At 41.2% G+C, this 22,346-nt stretch overlaps 1 long non-coding RNA gene across 2 annotated transcripts; it reads right to left on the bottom strand.

The window, feature by feature from the left end:
- Window positions 1-7,800: 7,800 nt before the first annotated feature.
- Window positions 7,801-20,996, bottom strand: LOC309869042. Of its 2 annotated transcripts, none has more exons than XR_014313961.1 (3): window positions 19,711-20,996; window positions 19,550-19,596; window positions 7,801-8,022 (listed from the first exon to the last, which is right to left on the bottom strand). It is a non-coding gene; the product is annotated as an uncharacterized lncRNA (long non-coding RNA). The 2 variants fall into 2 exon arrangements; XR_014313962.1 differs by having other exon boundaries at window positions 19,958-20,993.
- Window positions 20,997-22,346: the final 1,350 nt, after the last annotated feature.

Here is a 22,346-nt window from a genome sequence, read left to right as displayed (position 1 = left end):
CAAAAGAGTGCTGGCAATTGAGAATGGAGTTTGTTGGGGGAAATGTACAAAACAAACCCTACTCAAGCGTTTAAAATATTATTTGAGGGAGCTATGAATGGATGTGATTATGATAGAGGAAGACAAAATATTAACAACCATATAGACAAAATGAATGAAAAAAGACTTCATTTACAAGAACAGAAGGAGCCTTGGAAAGGGGAGTCCAACAAGCAATAATGCGGCACCTTCGTTAGGAAAGACTTCATGCCCTTGGTGAGGGACATGAGACTGGCTTGCTCCTGCATTCCCTTTCTTTTCCTCAATAAGCTCCCTTCTGCATTTGGTTGCTCCAAAGGAGAGAAGGCACTGAGCAAATGAACTGGAGATTCTGTTCCATTTGTCAGCTACATTTCTCATTTAAATGAAGAATTTGTCGCTCTGTTAACATGGCAATCTCTTGTCAGTTTAGTTAGCAATATTAGACTCCTTGTTCCTTGGTCACCGAGCTGACTCTTCAAAGCTGGAGACCAATTCTCTGTAAAACAGTGACCATGCCCAGGTACTGCTAGATTAAAGGAGCTGCATCCCCACCATCTCTCCCTCAATGACAGTTCTCTCTTTAAACCTTCAATCTGTAATCATTGGGACATGTATCATTCTGCTAATTAACCATAATTAATTTTATAGACTTAGTTCCACATCCTATTGGTTTTAATGTTATTTCAAAATAAAAACCTGAAGCAACTAAAGCATTACATCATCAACATGCTATGTAGTATCTCCTTCTCACAGCTGGCGGGATGGGACAAAGCAGGAAGGAAGCCTGAAGGGTCTGGGTGAGGGGCAGGGGAGTCCAGGACAGGCTCCATTCAGGTTAAGCCCTGGTTTATAGGTTGTACTTCAAAGGACTTGGGACATATTCAGAAGACCATCAGGTAGCATAGAATGAGCAAGGCAAAGAGACCCAAGAGAGGGGCACCTGGGTGGCTCAGTCGGTTAAGTGTCTGCCTTCGGCTCAGGTCATGATCCCAGGGTCCTGGGATTGAGCCCCAGGTCAGGCTCCCTGATCAGCGGGGAGCCTACTTCTCCCTCTGCTGCTCCCTCTGATTCTGCTGGTGTGCTCTCTCTCTCTCTCTCTGTCAAAGAAATACATTTTAAAAAGAGAGATACCCAAGAGAGTGTGAACTCCCTCTTTCCCCACCCATGGGAAGGAAGATCTATTAGGACTGCCTGAAACCTTTATTTTAGCAAGTGCTCAGCCAACCATTCATTTTCCTGATCTCTCTGTCTTCCCAATCCTATAGTTTGCTCTTTTAACCATATTATCCTGCAGGGATGTAAGGCTCTCTCACAACAGAATAACATAAATACTATTCAGCTAATATCTATTGAAGGCCTACCATATGCCAGGAGCTCTACCTCAGAGTCATCTCATGTAACCCACACAAGTTTGCCAATTAGTTAATTGCTGCTGTTATAGAATATATATGCACATATATTTATATGTATATATATGTGTATATATGTATGTATGTGTATTTAATATATTTAAATTTATTTTATACACTTAAATATACATGTATATGTTTACACACAAATGTGGAAACTGAAGTCAAGGAAGGTTAGGTAAGAAAGGTCAAAATTCACACTGTCAATAGGTGGAACAGGATTGAAATTTACATCCTTCTCACTGTACCATGTGACAAGAGCACATTTGGGCAAATCCTTAGCCAACTAGTATACACCTTACCTTGGACCCAGGCCAGTTTCGAAGCAGCTTGGCTTAGATGTACAAAAGTTCCTTTGAAATTTCGGGGATGAATCAGCTTTTCATACCTAGCTACAGAAATTGGGAATTATTATTAATTACTGTTATTATTAATCATTATTTTGCCTGAATATTCAAGCAGGACAAACATAATGAATTGCTCTTTTTTATATTTATTTTCATATTGGTTTTTACCTTCTTAGTGCCTTTATACTTAATGTCATATTTTTCTAAACACTTATGACAGATATAGCCAATCCACATCCTTTCAAGTATTCTCAATTATGAATACCACTTACACATTGAAAATTTTAGTTTCTTCAGGAAAAAGCTCTTCACTGACAAAAGACTGTAGTGTCCCTGAACAGCAATTGGAATTTTTACTGAAGGACTCAAAAGTCTAGGAGAACACAGACTAACCACATTTTGTACCCTATAAGGGATCTGGAACAAACTGGTGTTCTGTAAATACAAAATAATGTACCAATTGAATTTAAGTTACTGTTCATCATTTCAGGCTAATTTTATACCTCAATAGAATGGATATTATTTTCAAAACAGTACAAAGAAAATGATTAAAATTGCTACTTGTAGATTGTGGTTCTAAGATATTAGAGCCTTCCCCATCCCCTGTGGTGTATTTAAAACATTAATAGCATTAGTATTATTACTCTCATTGGCAAGCCAATAGATAGTTGTTTTTCCAAGGTCATCAATGACTGTGGATCAATTAACAGCTTCTAGTTTAGTCAACTTGTACTTTAACTGCTATGTTCTAATTTTTTGTTTTCCAAGAGAAATGTATTTTCACTTGTTCTTCACATCACTGCAGATAGGAATATGTCCAGGACAACTTAAGAGAGTATTTTGCAATGCTGATTTGAAGGGGTGCAATGTTCATAACAGCACTATCAACAATAGCCAAATTATGAAAAGAGCCCAACATCCACCAACTGATGAGTGGATAAGGAAGATATGGTATATATACACAATGAACTATTACTCCTCAATCAAAAAGAATGAAATCTTGCCATTTGCAACAACAGGATGGACCTACAGTGCAGTATGATAAGCAAACAATGTCAGAGAAAGACAAATACCATACACTTTCACTCATATGTGGAATTTTAAGGAACAAAACAGATGAACATAAGGGAAGGAAAGGAAAAATAAACTAAGATAAAAACAGAGAGGAGGCAAACTATAAGAGACTCTTAACTATACAGAACAAACTGAGGGTTGCTGGGTGGGTGGTGGGTGGGAGAATGGGTCAAGTGGGTGATGGGCATTAAGGAGGGCACTTGTTGGGATGAGTACTGGGTGTATAATGTAAGTGATTAATCAGTAAATTTTACTCCTGAAACCAATACTACGGTATATGTTAACAAACTTGAATTTAAATTAAAAAAAAAAAAGTACTTTGCACTGGAAGTAATCAAACCAGATGATTTCTGAGGTTTCTTATAAATTTGATATTACTTTAGGTAGAAAGCATTTAATATTAAAATCAAATAAGGATATAATATAAATATTGTTAATATCTTTTCCAAGTGTTAACCTATGTGTTATAAAATATATTGAACAATATAGAATTGTGATAGACACAAAAATTGAGCATCTACCACCCTATTTATGGTAATGACTTCCACAGTGACCCTGTCAAGCCAGTTTCTCTCCCTTTTGAAAAAAGACATTGCTTCTAGACAGGAATGGCCATGTTCTTACATGCCTGCCCATCCCTGGCTATAGGATAAAGAGGATATGTGAACCAATTTGGGCAATGACAGTTACCTTCATTATGGACCCCAGTGATTGGTGCAGGAACGGGCATGTGACCCAAGCCTGGCCAATCAAAATTCTTTCCTGAGATTCTTGCTAATTCAAGATGAGGGTGGGAGAACTTTCTGGGAAGATGTGAGCCTAGCATCTGCCAGTGATGGCCTTGCCCCCAGGGTGAAAAAAACAGGCCTGCAGTTCAAGAGGAATATAGCCGAGGTCCAGAAAACAAACAAACAAACAAACAAACAACCAGCAGAAATTGTTTATGGCACTAAGATCCTTGACTCTAGATATTCTTCAGGCCAGCAGCACACATGGTCTTCCTACATTTGGGAACATGATCCAATAAACTCCTTCTTTGTTTATGCTAGCTCAAATAGAGTTTCTATCATTTGCAGCACTACCCCCCCACCTCCACCCCCCAAAAATTGGATTAGTACAATTAATGTGTAAAGTTGAAAGCGGAACAATCTCCCAACCCCATCTCCAGAGGTTCTGGTCAGGGCTTGTAGATGTAAGTTCAGAAACCCAATTTGATCTGTCTTACACAAATAGAGGTATTTATTTGCTCATATAACAGAGCTTTGGCAGGCATGTTATATGAGCTAGCCCTCTGGACTTGACACCAGGAGCTCATGACCAACTCTGTCTCATTCCTGCTTTTATCTGAATGTTAACTTCATTCTCTCAGACAGATTCTTTTCTGCTTGGAATGGAATTGGCCACCAGCAGCTCAAGAATCATTTTGTGACCAGAGAGGGAAGAGACCTTTCTCCTCCTGTTAAAAGAGGTTAGTTAGAAAAGCAGAGTGGCCAGAGGCTCTCAGGGAGCACAAGTGGCAAAGTCCTGCAGGCAGAGAGAGAGAGAGAGAGAGAGAGAAATGAAAAGATGGTGGTAGCTTCCATTTGGAACTGCAGACAAGTGCAAGAGGAGTGCCTTATCAGATAGAGAAGGTTACTGTTTCCAGAAAAGAAACGTGTAAAGCAGATAACCATTACTGATCACATGTTTTCCTTTAACAGTTTGGTGCAGACCTTCCAGACTTTTGTCCCTTGTGAGTAAAATTAGAAAACAGGAAAATTCCAGTATATCTACTTATGTGAGATGCATCCCAATATTTAAAACAAAGCACAGCAAGAAACAGATTTCTCTGTGAAAATGAGACATGCCATATTGTATCTTGTGTTAATATGAAAGGACAAAATTTCCCTGTTCCTAATTGATGGCATTCTACTTTCTTTCAGGAGAAACAAAAAAGCAGAATTTCCCAAAAGAACTCAGAGGTGCGGGCATAATTCTGCCTAACTTTTGGCAAGAGAACATCATTCTGAAAACATACTACAAAAATATTCTGCTTTTTTTTTTTATTTTTATTTTTAAAGATTCTGTGTATTTATTTGAGAGACAGAAAGAGCACAAGCAGGGCAAGGGAGAGGCAGAGGGAGAAGGACAAGCAGACTCCCTGGAGAGGAACCAGACTCAGGACTCAATCCCAGGATCCCAAGACCATAACTGGAGCGGAAGTCAGATGCTTAACCCTCTAGCCACCCAGGAGACTCCCAAAGACATCCTCCTGATAAAATCCTGAGACTTCTCTATCGCTACAGCTACCTCCCCTAAGATAAGCACCTCGCCTGGTTATGGGCATTGAGCACATTCTCAAATAGATGATTAACTGCCTTGGAATCTAAAATCAGTATGTATTTTCATCAGGCCTCTGCTGTTCTCTGTGTGTAATATTACATGTAAATATTTATATTTATATTTGAGAAGGAGTTAATGGTTTTGGAGTTTGGTAGTGTTTAAAAATTATCTGCACGGCTTTCTACCCTGAGCTGTGGCAGCCAACCTCCGAGAAGGGCCCTGGGGATTCTCACCTCTGTGGTGTTCATGCCCTTGCATAATCTTCTCCCACAATGAATCAAGGCTGCTTTGTGTGACCCATAAAGTAAGACAGAGGTAATGGTTTCCGAGGCTAGGTGACTCCGCAGCGGTGCCTTGTGCACTCATATTATTCACTCCGGGAGAAGTCAGAGGCCATGTCATGGATATTCAAACAGCTCTGTGGAGAGGCATATGTGGAAAGAAACTAATGCCTCCTGCCAATAGCCACACCAACGTGCCAGCCGTGCGAGGGGGCCACCTTTTTAGCCCCAGTGAAGCCTTTACATGAGGTCAGTCTCAGTAGACACCTGAGAAAATGTCTCAAGAACACTGAGCCTGAACCACCCTGCCCAGCCTTTCCCTGATTCCGGCCTGTGGATGAATACTGTGGAAAATAAGAAATATTTTTTGTTTTAAGCTGCTAAATTTTGGAGAGTTATTTGTTACAGAGCAATAAATAACTAATATATAAAAAAATAAAAATTAATTTAACAAATATATCTCAGTACACTTAACAGCAACATTTTCTTCTGAAATTCTAAGTCAATTTTGAGATGTCAAATTAGACCACATTACCACAAATGGAATGTTTTCTGGTTCCTTCTTCCTGTTGAAGCTACTATTCTGAGAAAGGCATATCTCTAAGGCACTAATAATTGAACATCTGTCTTCAGCCAATGAGATCTTTGTTGCAAAGAAAATTAGTAAAAACTAGAAAACTAGTAAAGACTAGAAAACCAGTAGTAGAAATTCAGGCAACAGCTAAGGTCGCTAGTGAAAGAATACAAAGTAGCAGTTGGGCAATATCCCTCCACCCCACCCAACAGGTTTTCCTTTAAATGCTAAATAGACCTGCACCTTAAAAAACAGAAACAAAAAGAAAAGAAAACAAACAAACAAAAAAAACACTTAACAAAAGTCCTGCTGTTCATATATTTTGGAATTCTTTTTTTCTTGTTTACTTTCACTAAGTAACTTGTTGAGAAAGTGCACACCACTGAAATATTTTTAGTTATATAAACTCCTTGTTAATTGCTAAAGGAAGGGGTTTTTGGAACCACACATGCTAATATTTGCCTTCCTGAACTCCAACTGTCCTTTAGCTACATGTTCAAAAGATTCAAAGAAAGAGCTTTAAATATTGCAGAGAAGGGAGAATGAGAAAAAGCCATTTTTCTAAAAAAAAGAATTATTTTTTAGAAAAATTCAAATTGATCTAGGCATTGTAACAAAAGTGACAATGAATTGTATTTAAGTTCATGTCTAAAATTACAGAATTTAACATGAGTAAATATGAAAATAGTGTTCCTTTTTACCTGCAGGGTTAAAAAAAAACCCCAAAACCATACCTAGTTAAAAATCATTGTCATTCAGAAAGTAGATTAGTGGTTGCCTAGGGCTAGAGCTAAGGCGTGACAGCAATTGGGTTCAAGTGTTCTTTTTTTGAGTGATGAAAATGTTCTAAAATTAAAATATGATGATGGTCCTACAGCTCTGTAAACTTACTAAAAAACCACTGAATTTCGTACTTGAAATGCAAATCATATCACAGTAAGACTATTCTTAAAAATTGTCATTGATGACTGAAAGTATTCAGTTAAAGTATTAGCAATATGCAAAATGTCACCAAAAGAAGCGTCCAGCTCAAGTGTTGTTTTCCTCCTACTGCTGAGCTGTTCGATGGGCATAACTAAAGCTGAAATCAAATTATAAGATGCTCCAATGGTACACTAAAAAAAAAAAAAAAACCTAACAAGAATCACGTTTAAGAGGCTTTATTTAATCTTGGAGACACGCTTCATCTTGTGCTCTGACAACGAATTGGATAGACTTTGAACTTGCTTTCAGAACTGAAGAGGTAATAGCTACAGTTCTTTGCAGTTACTATCAAGGCAAAAGCACGGTGCAAAACTGAAACTCCTACAAGTGAAAAAGGCACGCTTTTCATAGACGTTACTATAACCACAACAAAGCATGCCAGGTATTTTGCATTTTAATTCTTTCAATGGGTTACAAAGAAATTGTTTTCTATGGGTTACCTTATATACATGGAACAGTTGAGGACTCTAAAGTATGCAAGTCTATTTTTGTTTGTTTGTTTATTTTGGTTTTTTACTCCTGGCACTGCAACACCCACTAAATAATCTTATCAATTAAATTTAGTTGACTGCCTATAATATAAAAGTTTTTTGAGGGGGAAAGTTTTAGTTCTTAAGTAAAAGGCCAAAGATAATTAAAGGTACTGTATCTATATCTGTATCTATACATTTACAAATTAATTAAAAGTTTATCCAGTATCCTAGGCCAAACTGTATATTTCATTTAAAAAATATAGCATGTATAATGAAAATATACTTAAAACAAAATATAATACTTATGATAAAAAAAAAAAAAAGCCAGAAAGAAAAGACTGTTATTGCATGATTCCATTTATATCATGTTCTAGAAAAGCAAAATGTAAGGACAGAAAACAGATCAGCGCTTCCCAGGAGATAAGGGAGAAGGGGCGATGAGTCCAAACGTGCACTAGGGAACTTTCTAGGCTGATGGAAATGTTCTGCATTTTGATTGTGGTTACATGACTTTGTGCATTTGTCAAATCCAGTGAACTGTAATTAAAAGGGATGAATTTTAAGATAAGTAAAGTATAATTCAAAATCTGACATAAATAAATATATTAGAAAAAGTAAATTTAACTACATATTTTGACCAGAGTATGTTGTTAGAGTTGACTAAATAATGCTGAGAATACACTATGATATCCAACAAAGGTTCAGTGTATCGTTACTGGAGGTTTTATGACTTCCCCCAAATTTTTACCTTCATTGCAGAAAATTTGATGAGGAAAAGCTGTTAAAACCAGTCTGAATAGAAACTCTTTAAGGTGAAATTAGTTCCTATAATGTAGATGACCAGTGGTTTTACAGGGTACTTACTTTCACCAGCACCCGATTATTAATTATTTATTAATTAGTAATTTACTGCAGTCCTCTATTCGTCTATTGCTCTCATTATTATAACTACTTAATAAGCTATAGTTCATTGAAGGCCTCCTAAATGCCAGCCATTCTCTCACCTCTCTCTCCATTCTCACTTTTTAAAAATGAATTCATTTGACTTAGTACCCTTGATGTAGACACTTCTTTACTGCTTGCTGAGGTAATAGACATATCCACATTATAATTTTCTCCATATATGTATATATATATGGCATTGGCACACATAAAATAAAATCAGAGAGATTTGAACCTAGTTTTCTTTTAATTGGAAAAATGTATCTTTTCATGTTTATTTCTATTTTGTTCTATTATGTGACTCATTTGGTGAAAGGGGCAATGCAGTATGTGTCTTCATTTGCCATCTCTACTGTCCTGCCCTCAATGGAACGCACGCAGCATGTGCTCATATGTTGTTGCACAAGGACAAAATTGAGCCACCAAGTCACCACAGAGAGTTGTATGCTATTGTAATACTTAGTCTGACCTCAAAATCTTTTTGGAGATATATTTATATTACGAGTTACTGAGAACAGCTTCTCCCTACATCGATAACAAAACTGATTTATAATTAACCCTTGAAAGTCATGGTCATTTTATTTTTTAAAAAAAGCATTTCCACTTATTACTCAAAGCTTGGAGGAAGAACTTCGTTCCATTCCAATGAACTGAAGACACCACTCGACTCTGGGTGTGATGGCTTTTCTGGTTAGTGTTGGACTTATTTTCCATCACTCTTCTAATGTGACTCCCTATTCTGCACAGGTTCCCGGGCTTCCTTGCCGCTGGGTCCCAGAGCCAACTTAAGATCAACCAAAGAGATGCACTTCTGGGAGGACAAACGCTACTACCTTGGCCTCTGCTGGCAGGCACAGGTGTGCGGGTGTTGGGCTTTACTGTCAGACCTTTCCTCTAGGACCCCGCTCTCTGGTCTCTAGCTTCATGGGTGTGGGGCACAGGTTTGCTGGTTTGGATAGAAATGAGTGTGAAGTGCTTCTGAAGCCCGCAGTGTAGCGCTCGGTTTCTGATCGTGGGGTTAATGGTGCAGCTCTGGAGCCTGCAACTTCCGGGGTTAGAGCAGAGGCAATGGCTTCCTTGGTGGTCAGTTCTGTGGAGTGGTTTTGTGAATTGTTTTAAAAGCTAAACCTTGAAGGCTATTTCTTCAGCCATTTCAAAGATCTAAGTCATTTAATACTCCCTAATAAATCCCTTCCTGCTTCAATAAGCTTGAGGAGATTTTATTCTCTGCAAATGAACCCTGACCAATAGAGAAATGAAATGGATTGTAGTCATCTGTGGACAAAAATTAAATGGATGATAGCACTATACTGTCAATCAATACAATGACCAAAATGACTCCCGAGCCTCGCTAAAAGGAATGAATTTACATTGTAGGTTTAGATGGAGATTCTTTGTCTATCTGTAATCTAATGAACCCCAAAGAGAAGGCTCCGTGTTGCATACACAATGAACATTGCCGGAAATAAGAAAGTATTGACCAGAACCTGTTAACTTATGAAAACTTCCTTTTGATAACACTCTTTCAAACTGATTTTAGACATGATTAATTAGAAGTGGTAGGGAGGGAAATAAGTGAGTCACGTTTTTGAATGGAAACTTTTCAAAAATATGCTAATTTTGTGAAAATCTACTTATTTTATTTAGTTATGAAAAGTCTCAAGGAAAGCCTGTGAGAAGTCAATGTGCTCCCCAAAAGAGGAGACCCCAAGTATTTGATGGTACTGGATTAAAAGGGGAGACCCTTCATGAAAAGTTTTGCTTGGAGGTCTAAAATTATACATAGGATATGTGTAAAATCTTACTATGAAACCATTTACTTAATTGGTGTTAGACAACTTATTAAAGAAAATTTTGAAATTTTAGAATGAAAAAAAGCCTTAATATGTAGACTAGACTAAGTAGATGATCATCTGCTTTGAAGGATATTTCGCTTGAATGGTAGAGTCACCATAACAATTTTCATGATGCTTTAACTTCAAATAATTACAAGGAAGTCTTACAGTACCACTTAGGTTTTCAAGTTATAACATTATATCATTGTGAATGTGTCAGCAATATAGAACTGCTACTTGAAAAGTGCTGATATGATCCTACAGTATACTAACTGAAATATGACACACAAAAACCATGAAGAAATTGATATATATATGTATATATATATATATACACATATATATATTTAGTCAAACCCATATTAGAAACTTACATCTAGTCCAAGGCATCTTTTTTTTTTTTTTTAAGAATGTGCAGAAACTAGAAAGGGAACAGAGCATAGTACAAAGACTGATTAAGAAGCTAGAAAATAGGGCATAAAAATGGTAAGGAAGGGAACTGGTTTTATTAGCCTTAAGAAGGCTAAATGGTTTTAATGGGTAACTTAGCGTTCTTGGCTATAAAAATAAAATATAGACAACATACAGGTAAAAGTCCTAACCATCCAGACAGTAATGGCATAGAATTAAAGAAATAGGAACCTAAGGTTTGCTACAACAGTCATATAATTGAGAACTGGTTCTACCTTTTGATTCCAAAATAGCTAGCCAGATCAACTAAATCCCACAATGTAAAGATGCCAGAAAAATGATAGAACTTTGGTGATGTCTGAGGATTGCCGTATTAATATCTAAATATTCCGTGATGAGAAGAAATACTCCCACTATTATTTCTGATGGGGAATACCATTAATGGGGAGGCCAGCATGCTGTACCAGTTGCAGATATTTTCACATAGGCATCAAGCTTGCTGGCATAAGCAAGTTCCAGCAAGTTTTATGAATAATTGTAGAGGACATACTTAACATGTACTGACAGATTTGAATCTCCAGTAGTAACACTTATTCTTAAACCTAGGCTCCACGCCAACAGGGAAAAACAAACTATTGGCTCTCGCGTCCCTGTGTACTTTCTGTGAGGAACCTGCCTTGTCATAAACTCAGTGTTTTAAAGAATGACCTTGGTCATTAGGCTGGTTTCTAATAGAAAGCAGGCTAGGATTAAAGATGGCCAAACAGCAGCAGACTGTTATCAAATGCCACTAATCACTTATTTTGAAACGTTTTTGAAATATTTTGATAATAAAATGAGGGTCCTCGGTTGCCACCCTGTAAGTCCTCTCCTCTCTGCCCTCCAAAAGAAAGCATGAATGATTGCCAGAACAATGCCATAGATCTTGGACCACCCTGGGGGCCATATATATCAAGGGATAGACCTGCGGTTCTCTAGAGAGTCATGATTCGGAATACTTGTGGGAAGATGTGGGAGGAATCTGGAAGGGAGAGAGTGAGGAGTAGAAAATGGCGTTGCCAGAGAGCTTCCGGATGTTTTCTGCAGACGAATATAACCTTGATGCTTTAACTCTGCCTCTTAAAGAAGCTTAGAATTCCAAGTAAAACGCAAAAAGAAAAAGAAAAAAAAAGGTGTGGGGAAATGTCTCTTTAGCTCAAAACAAGAACAGAATGCACAATTATCCAGTGATTTTGAAATAGTTCCAGGATTCTGTTTGGATAAGCAGGCAAAATGAGAGTTTCATATGTTCCCTGTCGTTGAAAAACCTGTGGCTTATTTGCTGCTCTATAGGCCTCACTCTGGACAAGTACTCTCTCCCCAGCTCCATGGGACCTTGATAGGACAGCCAATTTCACAGCTCTGCCTTACCCACCACAGGCCTGAGAATCAGAGGAACCCCTTCCCTGCGCATGGGGGTTAGTCCAAGGTGGCTATGGGTCTAAACCGAGCCTTGGAGATTAGCATGGGCTTTGGAGAAGAGCGGCCACCTCTTCTTCTGGACCAGCTAGCAAGTCCATGTAAACCTAGGATGGTGGAAAACTGCCTTCCTTGCTGCCAGGAGACAGCCTGCAAGAGAATGAGTCCTAAGCAGAGCTGGAGCAGAGAGATCAAGAGGAGAAACACTCCTGTAGTGATGTTTGAGCCTATCCAGCAATGGTGAAAACAAACCAACCCCTGGCCTTTTTATGGGAAGGGAGCCATAAACTCCTTTTTTTCCTGGCCTATCTGTACTTAAAATTTTGTCACTTCTACAAAGAGTCCTGACTATTACACTCCTGTTTGCAGCTTGGGAAACAAAAGCATGATAATTGTTAAAATCTATAGTGAACAAGATTTGAGAAAATCCATCAAATGTTCATAAGGAACTGGATATACATGGACACAATGACACTATCACAATTTTATTTATTTGGACTTAAACATTTTAGAGTTTGTGAGGTTTTATAGTACAGAGGTGAAGGGCATGGGTTTGGAGTCAGCCCAAAATCCCAGTCCCAGCTCACACTTATTGGTTGAGAGGCCTAGGTAGGAAGGGAGACCATGGACCAGACCCCCCTCTGCATCAGTTTCCTTATCTGTAAAAAAAGAAGAAGAATTTCAACCGCATAAAACTATTGTAAGGATTAAATGAGGTAGGGTATGTAATTTGTTGTGTGCAAACTCTATGTAAACCATATAGTGAGTGGTATTTGGTAAGGATTCAATAACTTTCTCCTGTTTTCCTAATGTTAGTTCACACCAACATTATGAATGAGACCTAGGGAAAGGTTCAAGTACTGGCGGGGGGGGGGGGGGGGCAGAAATTTTGTGCATTTCAGAGCACAGAGATTTCTTCCCCTATGTTAAAAGACACAGTTAAAAGCTGTCCTGAACACTTATTAGAACTGTTCTTTTATTTTTTTAATTTTTATTTATTTTTTTTTAAAGATTTTATTTATTTACTTGACACAGAGATCACAAGTAGGCAGAGAGGCAGGCAGAGAGGAAGGGAAGCAGGCTCCCCACTGAGCAAAGAGCCCGATGAGGGGCTTGATCCCAGGACCCTGGGATCATGACCTGAGCCGAAGGCAGAGGCTTTAACCCACTGAGCCACCCAGGCACCCTAGAACTGTTCTTTTTTTTTTTTTTTTTTTTTTAAGATTTATCTATTTATTATTTGGGGGCAGGGGGACGGAGAGAGAGAATCCCAAGCAGACTCCCTGCTAAGCAGGGAACTCAATGCAGGGTTTGAGCTCACAACCCTGAGATCATGATCTAAGCCAAAATCAAGAGTCAGATGCTTAATTTTAACAGACTGAGCTACCCAGGCGCTCCAGTGAGGGAGTTTTTAGGTTATATTATTTGAGTCCTTCTCTGTCTCTGCTCCCTCATCCTCCTCACCCCTACCATCTTCCTGGTTTCCTAATCTTGGATTCTGACTCTACCACCCCACCTCAATCTGGCAAGATAACCAGGAGGAATCAATCTACTCTTTCTCCTTTACCTTCATGCTTTGCTCATTTGCAGTTTATGCTCAGATCTATTGTGTTACCTTCCTGCTCTTCCCACAGAAGGCAAGCTACCTTTCTCGGGCTCCCTTGGCAGCCAGCTCCTAGTCGGGCTTGGCCAGTGGAGAGAACACGGCCAGGGGAGGGCATTTCTTCCCTCTGACTGTGTCTCTTTAATGGTGCAGCTCCCTCTAGGCAAACACAGCTCCTGGGCTCTAGTGACATAACCTGACCTGCCTCTATGGTTGCTCCAGTCTTAGGAGCAGTAGTCCTGCTCTTTCTAATTGCAGGCTTTCTAATGGTTTACTACTTACTAACCCTTTCATTTTTCTAACACCTTCAAAAATAGTTCCCCATGTTAAATTTCTTCCATGAAACTCACTGACATAGATTCTGCTTTCCTAAGAAGATGCTGACCACTGGAGTCTTCTATATCTAATTAGGGACCGTACCTTGCCGATTTGTATCTGTTTCTCTTCATCCCTTTCTCACTGCCCTAATTCAGGCCATCATCTCTCACCTGGACTAATTTAATGTCCCCATTTCTAGTCTCTTGATCTTTAATCCAGTTCCCTATAAAGACCTTTTCCACATGATGCCAAAGCCGGCTGCCTAAAACACAATCTCCTTATTGTGACCTTGTTACTAACCTTCTTAAAAACCCCTTCAGTGGCTCTTTATCTCATACAAGAACTCTGAGCTCCTTGGCATGACAGACAAAGCTTTTTTTTTTCTTTTTTAAAAAGATTTTATTTATTTGACAGAGAGAGAGATCACAAGCAGGCAGGAGGCAAGCAGAGAGAGGGAGAAGCAGGCTCCCTGCTGAGCAGAGAGCCCAATGTGGGGCTCGATTCCAGGACCCTGGGCTCATGACGCAAGCCGAGGGCAGAGGCCCAATCCACTGAGCCACCCAGGTGCCCATCAAAGCTTTTCATAACCTATCTCTTTACCCCAGCCAACTGCATCTCTGACTTCCCAGTGTTCTAGTAACACCAAGTTGCTTATAATATGGGCTCACACACGCATTCACACCTATGTACACACAACTCCTTATACAGAAACATTCTGTTCTACCTCCCTGGTTTTAGATTGTTTCCTTCTTAGCTGGCTGACTAATGCTTCCTTCAAAATTCAGTTCAAAGATGTCTCCTCCAGGAAATTTCTGTGATGATCCAGCCTGGACTTCCTCTGAGCGTGAGTAGCATCTTGTGAATACTTTTATGAATGTAGTGACCACATTTTATTAACGTGCCCTGCTTACACGTCTTTTTTACCCACATGGAGTTCCTCAAGGGCCTCAACCATGCCTTCCTCATTCGTCTGTTTCTGTATTTCCTATCAAGGGATATTGGTTGAACTGAACTGAACTATAGCCTCAGCGGCCCAAATTAGGAACCTGTGAATCATCCTTAATTTCCTTCTCCTTTACTCCTACATCCAGTTGGTGAACTGGTCTTAACTGTATCTCAGAAATTACTCTGATACCTTGATCCTTCTCTCTCACCCTAGAGCCACTGCCTCAATCTTCCAAGTCAAGGTTTTTAAGCTTTCTTAATGCCTGACTCCATGGTAAGAAATGCATTTTGCATTCTGACCCAGGATAGGCATTCTGTAGTTCACATTTTTAATAAAACCACTTCTAAGATATCATTTGTAACCAAGAGTAAACTTAATCAAGATTTAAACCTAATTAATTTACCACTCATTTCCCACCCCCCCTTAATTCTTTTATTTTCCAGGTCATAAATTCTGTATATTAAATGCCCTCGAACTGTCATGCTTTCTACTCAAAGTAATGGTGCCTATGTTGAAACATAGGCACTTAAACATGCTAAGTTTTAAGTAAATCCACTTTGTTCATTCTGAAGGTTATTTAAATCTATTGTAGAAGTGAATTTATTAAAAATTCAAATTGCCTAGAAAGTTATGCACAAGTAAATTAAAAAAAAAAATTTAGGAACCGTTGACCTTTATTACATGAGATTCTGATATTTTTCTATTCAAATCTATTTTTTCTAAATATAGGTTGTGACCCACTAATTATTTCAAGATCCACTTATGGGTGGCAACCCACAGTTTGAAAACCACTGCTGTAGGCTTTCATGACCATGAACTCACCTCCTTGTCTCCAGGCTGGTCTCCATGCAGCTAACTTTCTAAAAGACACAAGTCTAACCATGTTACTTTCCTTCTAGGTAAAGCATGTTCTGGGAAGCTGACTCCCCACTACCTATAGAATAAAATCCCTATTCCTTATCACAGCACATCAAGTCCTCCAGGAACAGCCCAGCTTCAGTTTTAAGCCTGTTTTCTACCCACTGCTGTCACACTTTCTATCACACCACCTTTTACCTTTCCCCTGGTAGATACATTCCTAGCGCAATCCTTCACCACTGCTGTTCCCTCTACTTGATGTGCCCTTCCCCTTCTTGTGGGTCTGTTTATCTTACTTTATTTTTCAAGGCCTAAGCATTAAGGTCAGTATTTCTCTATGTCTCCCTCACCTGCCCCTTACCTCTAAGAGGCCAGCAGTTTAATAGCCTCCCCATCTGTGTTCCCATTTGACAATATGGACATTACCATTATTGCTTTCTGTGAGGCTTCAGATGTGTCTATGTCACCTTTCTGATAGGAGCCTCTTGCCAGAATATTTGTGCTATTAGAAGAGATCATGACCGTAAAGCATTTGGGAAAGATGTTGGCAGGATCAATAAAGATAAATTCCTTTTCCTTTTCATTCATCTTTGTGTCTTATCATTTACCACATGGTCATCAATAAATGTGTCCTAAGCTTCATTTACTTATTATTATTATTATTTTTTCAGTAGGCTCCACACTCAGCTTGGGGTTTGAACACATGACCCTGAGATCAAGAGTAACATGCTCTATCAAATGAACCAGGGGCCCTAAGCTTCATTTTAGCAAGTGGAAGGAAAGACAATCCAGATCTACCCAATGTCTATTACATCCTGGTGGCTCAATATACATATTTTATCTAATTCTCACATCCCCAATCAATCCTAAGTACTTCCTTCCAGAGCATTTTTCTGCTCTGTGCCTCACACTGTGCCAGACATGAAGGGGATAAAGATGGACAAGACAGAGACCACCCCTTTCCCTGTGGTACTGCCAATCTAATGTAGCCATTCTCAACCTTTCTTCCATCCTGACTTGGGGGCCACAGCATAACATCATCAATGCCATGGGCTCATGGTGTGTGATTTTCAGCTCAGAACACACTCATGGCAGACAGGGAGTGGGAGGGGTGGATGGGATTTTGGGGTGCCAGCTGACAAAGCACTATGAATGATTCAGATGTATCCCCCTTCCACATGAATAAGAACACAGATTCAGCCAAGTTTAAAGGCATTAAGCATACAGTGTATAGATGCTGTGATGGGAAAGCAGCTCATTGGGCAAGCTCAGGAGCACCTACAGTGCAGGTGAGTGGAGATCAGAGAGTTGTAGAGGAAGGAGCATACAGTGAGAACTGAGAGAGTAGTAGGAGCTGTTAGAGGAAGGGAAGGGGAGGGGATGGCATGGGATGGCAGCATCCTAGGAGTAGCTTATGCTAAAGCTCAGAAAAACAGCAGAAGAATTTGGTGTCATTAGAATTAAAAAAAAAATTAAGAATGGCTGAATGGTGGAGTGCAAGCAAGAGGAACAGCTCAAGACCTAGGTCTGGACCTAGTCCCAAGGGGCTTTGTAACCCATGCCCTGCTCATTCTGAGGGCAGTGGAAGCCACTGAAGGGGACTGATAAAGGATATATGGCTGCACAGCGAAGGAGGTTTTCAGCGCTGGTAGACAGAAGGCAGCTAACAGCTTGACCCACGGCAGGAGTTGGCCATTAATGGCATGTACTGGTTAAGGGGAAGAGGAATTAGCTAGGTTTTAACTTTAACACCTGGGTTGTGATATACAAAGGCACGGCAGACCTTTTATCATAAGTGGCTGGGAGACAGAGGATGGCCAGCTCAGTTTGGAACATTTAAGTTTGAGGTGTCCAACTGGGGACTTGTATATAGTTAGATACACAGACCTAGAGCTCAGAAAAAAGACCCGGGCAAGAGAGGAGGACTTCAAAATGTAGCCCGTGGCCTGGGTGAAATCTAGGGGGAGTGTGTCGAGTGAGACAAGATTATGCTTAGACAGGAATTTTGATCTTTTAATAGCAGGATTTAAAGAACCAGAGTAAGAAGATGAGGCAGCAGAGGAGACTGTGAGGAGCAAAGCTGTCCAGCTGCGGATGTGTAGCAGGTTACCTTCCATTTCACAGATGAGGAAACAGGGTCTCGCATTGCACATATCTAAGGTCTTCCAGCTGGGATGCAGCAGAATTGAGTTTCAACCTCCATAAGCTGTTTGGCTTTCAAGTCATTCATTTCTATTACAGGCATACCTTGTTTTATTACACTTTGCTTTATTGCACTTGCGAGATACTGCATTTTTTACAAATTGGAGGTTTATGGCAACCCTGCATCAAGCAATTCCCTTGGCACTGTTTTTCCAACAGCGTACACTCACTTCATGCCTAAGTTTCACATTTTCATTAGTTCTTGTAATATTTCAAACGTTTTAATGATTATATTTGTTATGGTTATCTGTGATCAACTGATTATGACTTGCTGAAAGCTCAGATGATAGTAAGCATTTTCAACAATAAAGTATTTATTTTATTGAGTAATCTTTACACCCAGTGTGGGGCTCGAACTCACAACCCTGAGATCAAGAGTTGTGTGCTCCTCTGCTGACTGAGCCAGCCAGGCGCCCCAGCAATAAAGTATTTCCAAATTAAGGTGTTAAATGTAAAAACTTTACTGTTTAGACATAATGCTATTGCACACTTAATAGACTAGAGTTTAGTGCAAACATAACTCGTATGTACACTGGGAAACCAAAAAAATTCATCCGACCTGGTTTATTATGACATTTGCTTTATGGCAGTGATCTGGAGCTGAATCTGCAGTATCTTCCAGGTACACCTGTGTACACAGTTGTGATTGTATGAACAGGTACAACCTCGTCCCTCTAAACCTTTCCTCATTTGGATTTTCCTTCCCAGACACTAATCACAATCTTCCAAAAGCACAATTTCCTTTCCCTGCTCTGTCACCAAAATACTAATGAAGAGGGAGAAGGCAACCAATGGAGGAAACAGACGGGACTCATCTGATCTTGAATTAGGCTATCTGCTCATTCTGAACATGGCCTCCATCCTAATTTGCATGGCAATCTCACTCAGTTCTTTAGGTTCCCTATATGCTTAATGGGGAGAACAGGATTTCACATTATCCAGTGGCCTGAGTTAAGAATGAGACGTTATATAAAGTTAATCATTAAACAGCTTATAAGATACTGTTGCAAACAGTGCAATGAGAAAAATTAGCTTAAGTAACTTGGGTTTTTCCAACAGTCTTTTACGTAAAAGGACTAAATTTGCTAAACCTGCCACTTGACACCCACCCCGTGTAACCGTGGGTTGTTTTGTTGCTGTTGTTGTTGTTCAGTGATCTTTACTTCCAAAGTGGGGCTAGAACTCCTGACCCTGAGATTAAGAGTTACATCGGAGCTAAGCCAGCCAGGTGCCCCACGACCAGGACTAGGTTTACTGTGGTTCACAGGATATCGGGGATGAATAAAGGCCCTTGCCTTCTTGGTGTGAGGCGAGGTGAGCCTGGAAGCTTCCCAGACCACAGTCGTCTCCCTTCCCCCATACAGTTGGCACAGAGAGGTTAACTGTGGGCTTTGGAGTTAGACTGACCAGCGTTCCCATCCCCAGAGCTAGTGGACGCCGGACTCTTGGAATCAGTTTTCTTATCTGTAAAACGGGGGTAATAATACTCACCTCATCCAACTCTTGCGAGATAAAAGTCTGACCAAGTACTCAGCAAGCTGCAGAGAACAGAACAGTCAATAATCATTAGCTATTGTCACCACCTTTTTTTGTGTTAAGCTTTGCCCAGGGGTGGAGTGGGGCCGGAGCCTGGAACTGGTTGCTAAGGTTACCTTGTTAGGACCCTGAACTGGGGAGGGAAGGAGCAGCCGTGCAGGGGAGGCTAGTGTCAGACTCAACTTTCCAAGAGGCAAAAATGTACTCATTCGCAATACGCTCTTGCTTCGTGTCCCTCAAGAGATTTCCAGAGCCGTGGCAGGGCCCCAGAAGATGGGCCCCCGGGCAGACAACAGGTTTCTCGCGACCAGGTCCTGAGAAATAAGATCTCTGGCAAGGTGTGGAGAGTTCATCCATTTCTACCTTGTGGAGACTTCTCCCCATACGCCACCTGCTTTCCCGGGGTGCACGCGAGCTCGTGCTGAACGGAGGAGAGCAGCTGAGCACTCCGCGAGGGCCCCCCACCCCCTCCTGGAATTTAGGAAATCCATCTGAGCGCCGGGCCGTCTTTGAAAGGAATTAGCTGTGGCTTCTCTGAGGGAGCTTGCCGGGGAAGGCGACGTGTAGCAGCTCAGGGCACCCAGGCAGAGTCCCCAAACGCCCCCCACCTCCGCCTCCCTGCCTTTGCGTGAAGCCCCTCAGCGCCACACGGCGGGGCACCCAGCGCCCCAGCCCGTGGCCCTCGAAACCTTTCCAAGAAATTAAGGGGGTAAACTGGGGAGGGGAAGAAAGAAAGGCAGCCCTGCCGATGCAAGGGCTGCAGTGTGGGTCTCTTCCCTTCTCTGACGTAATGCCAGTTTCCTGCTTTCGCATTGCAGTGTGCAGTTTGCTGGCCGGGAAGTCTCTAGATCAATCGACCAAAAGCCAAGATAATCACGGCCACTATCTTGCCATTTATTTTCCACGAATACACTTGAACTGGTCCAATGACCCCGCCTCCAAATTCCACGACTTTTGGCTTTTCAGGCCGTATTGTTCTCCCCTCCCCCCAGGAAGGCCGCCTCTACGTCGCAGAGCCCAGGTCCAGGAAACGGCACCCGCTGGAGGCTCAAATGTGGGGCCGGGGCGGGGTCGGTTCAGACGTTCTGCCCCCTTCTCGTCCCCCAGCCTTTGTGAGATTCCACATCCCTTGCTTTGTTTGCCGAAACTGCATTGCCTCCCCCCTCTCCAGAAACCGAGGCTGGGAAGTGGGTAAAAACCACCGCAGAACGTGCTCGGACGCTCTCTCACGTCCACACCCCCACTGGGAAAAGAGACCAGCAGCGACCGCTCGGCCACCTCACGCGCGCCCGGCTAAAGGCACCTTAACAGCCTCCACCGCCAACGCCGCCCAGCCGAGCCGGGGGAGACTCCCAAGGGCTCTTTAAATACGATCTATAAATACTACGGGCTCAGGGCGCGCGCGTCAGGGCAGCCTCGGCTTCCCATTGGCTGTCGTAATCTTACTTATTTGCATAGCCGGATTGCTCAACCGGGCGGCGACCTCTGCCTAGCGCGCCCCTCCTCCTCAGCCGGCGGCGAGGGGCCGCGCGGGTGGGCGGGGCCAGCGGAGCGGCGGCCGCGCGGCTGGGCTACCGGTGCAGAGCTGCGGTGGCGTCCAGAGTCCCTAGAACTGGGGTACTTTTTGTCTTGAGTCATGCAGCTGCGGTGCGGGTTGCCAGTTGCTTCTCAGAAGGATCAGTTTTGGGAAACCGAAAACCGTCCTTTTTAGGCTGGTTTTTTTTTTTTTTTTCTTTTTCTTTCTAGAGAAAGGAAAGGCACCACGTTAAGGGTTTTAACCCGAGCAAAGGCTCAGGGTGGCTCGCAGAGGCACCACGTGAATGCTGGACACGCATTTGGAGTCCTGTCCAATGACTTGCGACTTCGGGTGTTCAAAAATGGCCTTTGCTTGATCACTAGTAAGACCCTGAAAACGAAACAGAAAATGCAAGATGTAGGATTCCTCCTAGTTTAAATCTAAGTTTTTAAAAAATGCGCCAATTAGCTAATACAAAGCGGCGATGCGGAAACTTTCCCCATGGCAGTTCTCGCAGAAGAGAATCTCTTGTAGTAATTGACGATGCGCAGCAACTTGACCCTGCAAGGAGCTGGTTTGTTCTGGGGAGAGAGCTGGTGGTGAGGAAGGTCAGAGGGGGAGGAGGAAGAGACCATAATTGGAAACCCAGGGAGCCATCCGATGTTGTGGAGTGTAGAGAGGCACAGGAAATTCTGTCCAGAAAAAGCCATAGATCATGCGAGAAATATGCAGATATTGTCATATATTAATAATCGGATGTTACAAAAATCATTTCTCTCTTCAGGATGTGAACTGAGAACAGAGACTTTCCTCTGTTTCTTCCAAACATCTTAGGTAGAATCTATCATACAGTGAATTCTTTACATTTCAGTGAACTAAATATGGTGACTTAATTCCTTCATTTTGTTTTAAAAATGTTCTGCCCTTAAAGTGCATACAACACATTCTAAAGTTCCAAACCTTCCTGTAGCAATATTCGGGGATGACTGATGGAAGTATATGTTGGTGTCTTACACCTATTTGGTCCTCAGTATTAGCGGAATGAATTAATTACACAAATACATTTATTCAGAAGAGACTAAGCATGGGCTAACATTAAAGATCTCATTAAATGATATTTCATAAACGTTCCACTTTGACATCCTTCTCCCCTAAATAAAACTCAGAGCCCAAACACACTCTTATTAAAAAAAAAAATACCTAAGCACAGTTCCTCGGATTCTGGCGAATGTCACC

Source organism: Mustela nivalis, assembly GCF_964662115.1.
Source record: "Mustela nivalis genome assembly, chromosome: 7".
NCBI lineage: Eukaryota > Metazoa > Chordata > Mammalia > Carnivora > Mustelidae > Mustela > Mustela nivalis.
The sequence above is the reverse complement of the archived record's forward strand: the minus strand, read 5'-3'. Positions and strand labels throughout refer to the sequence as shown.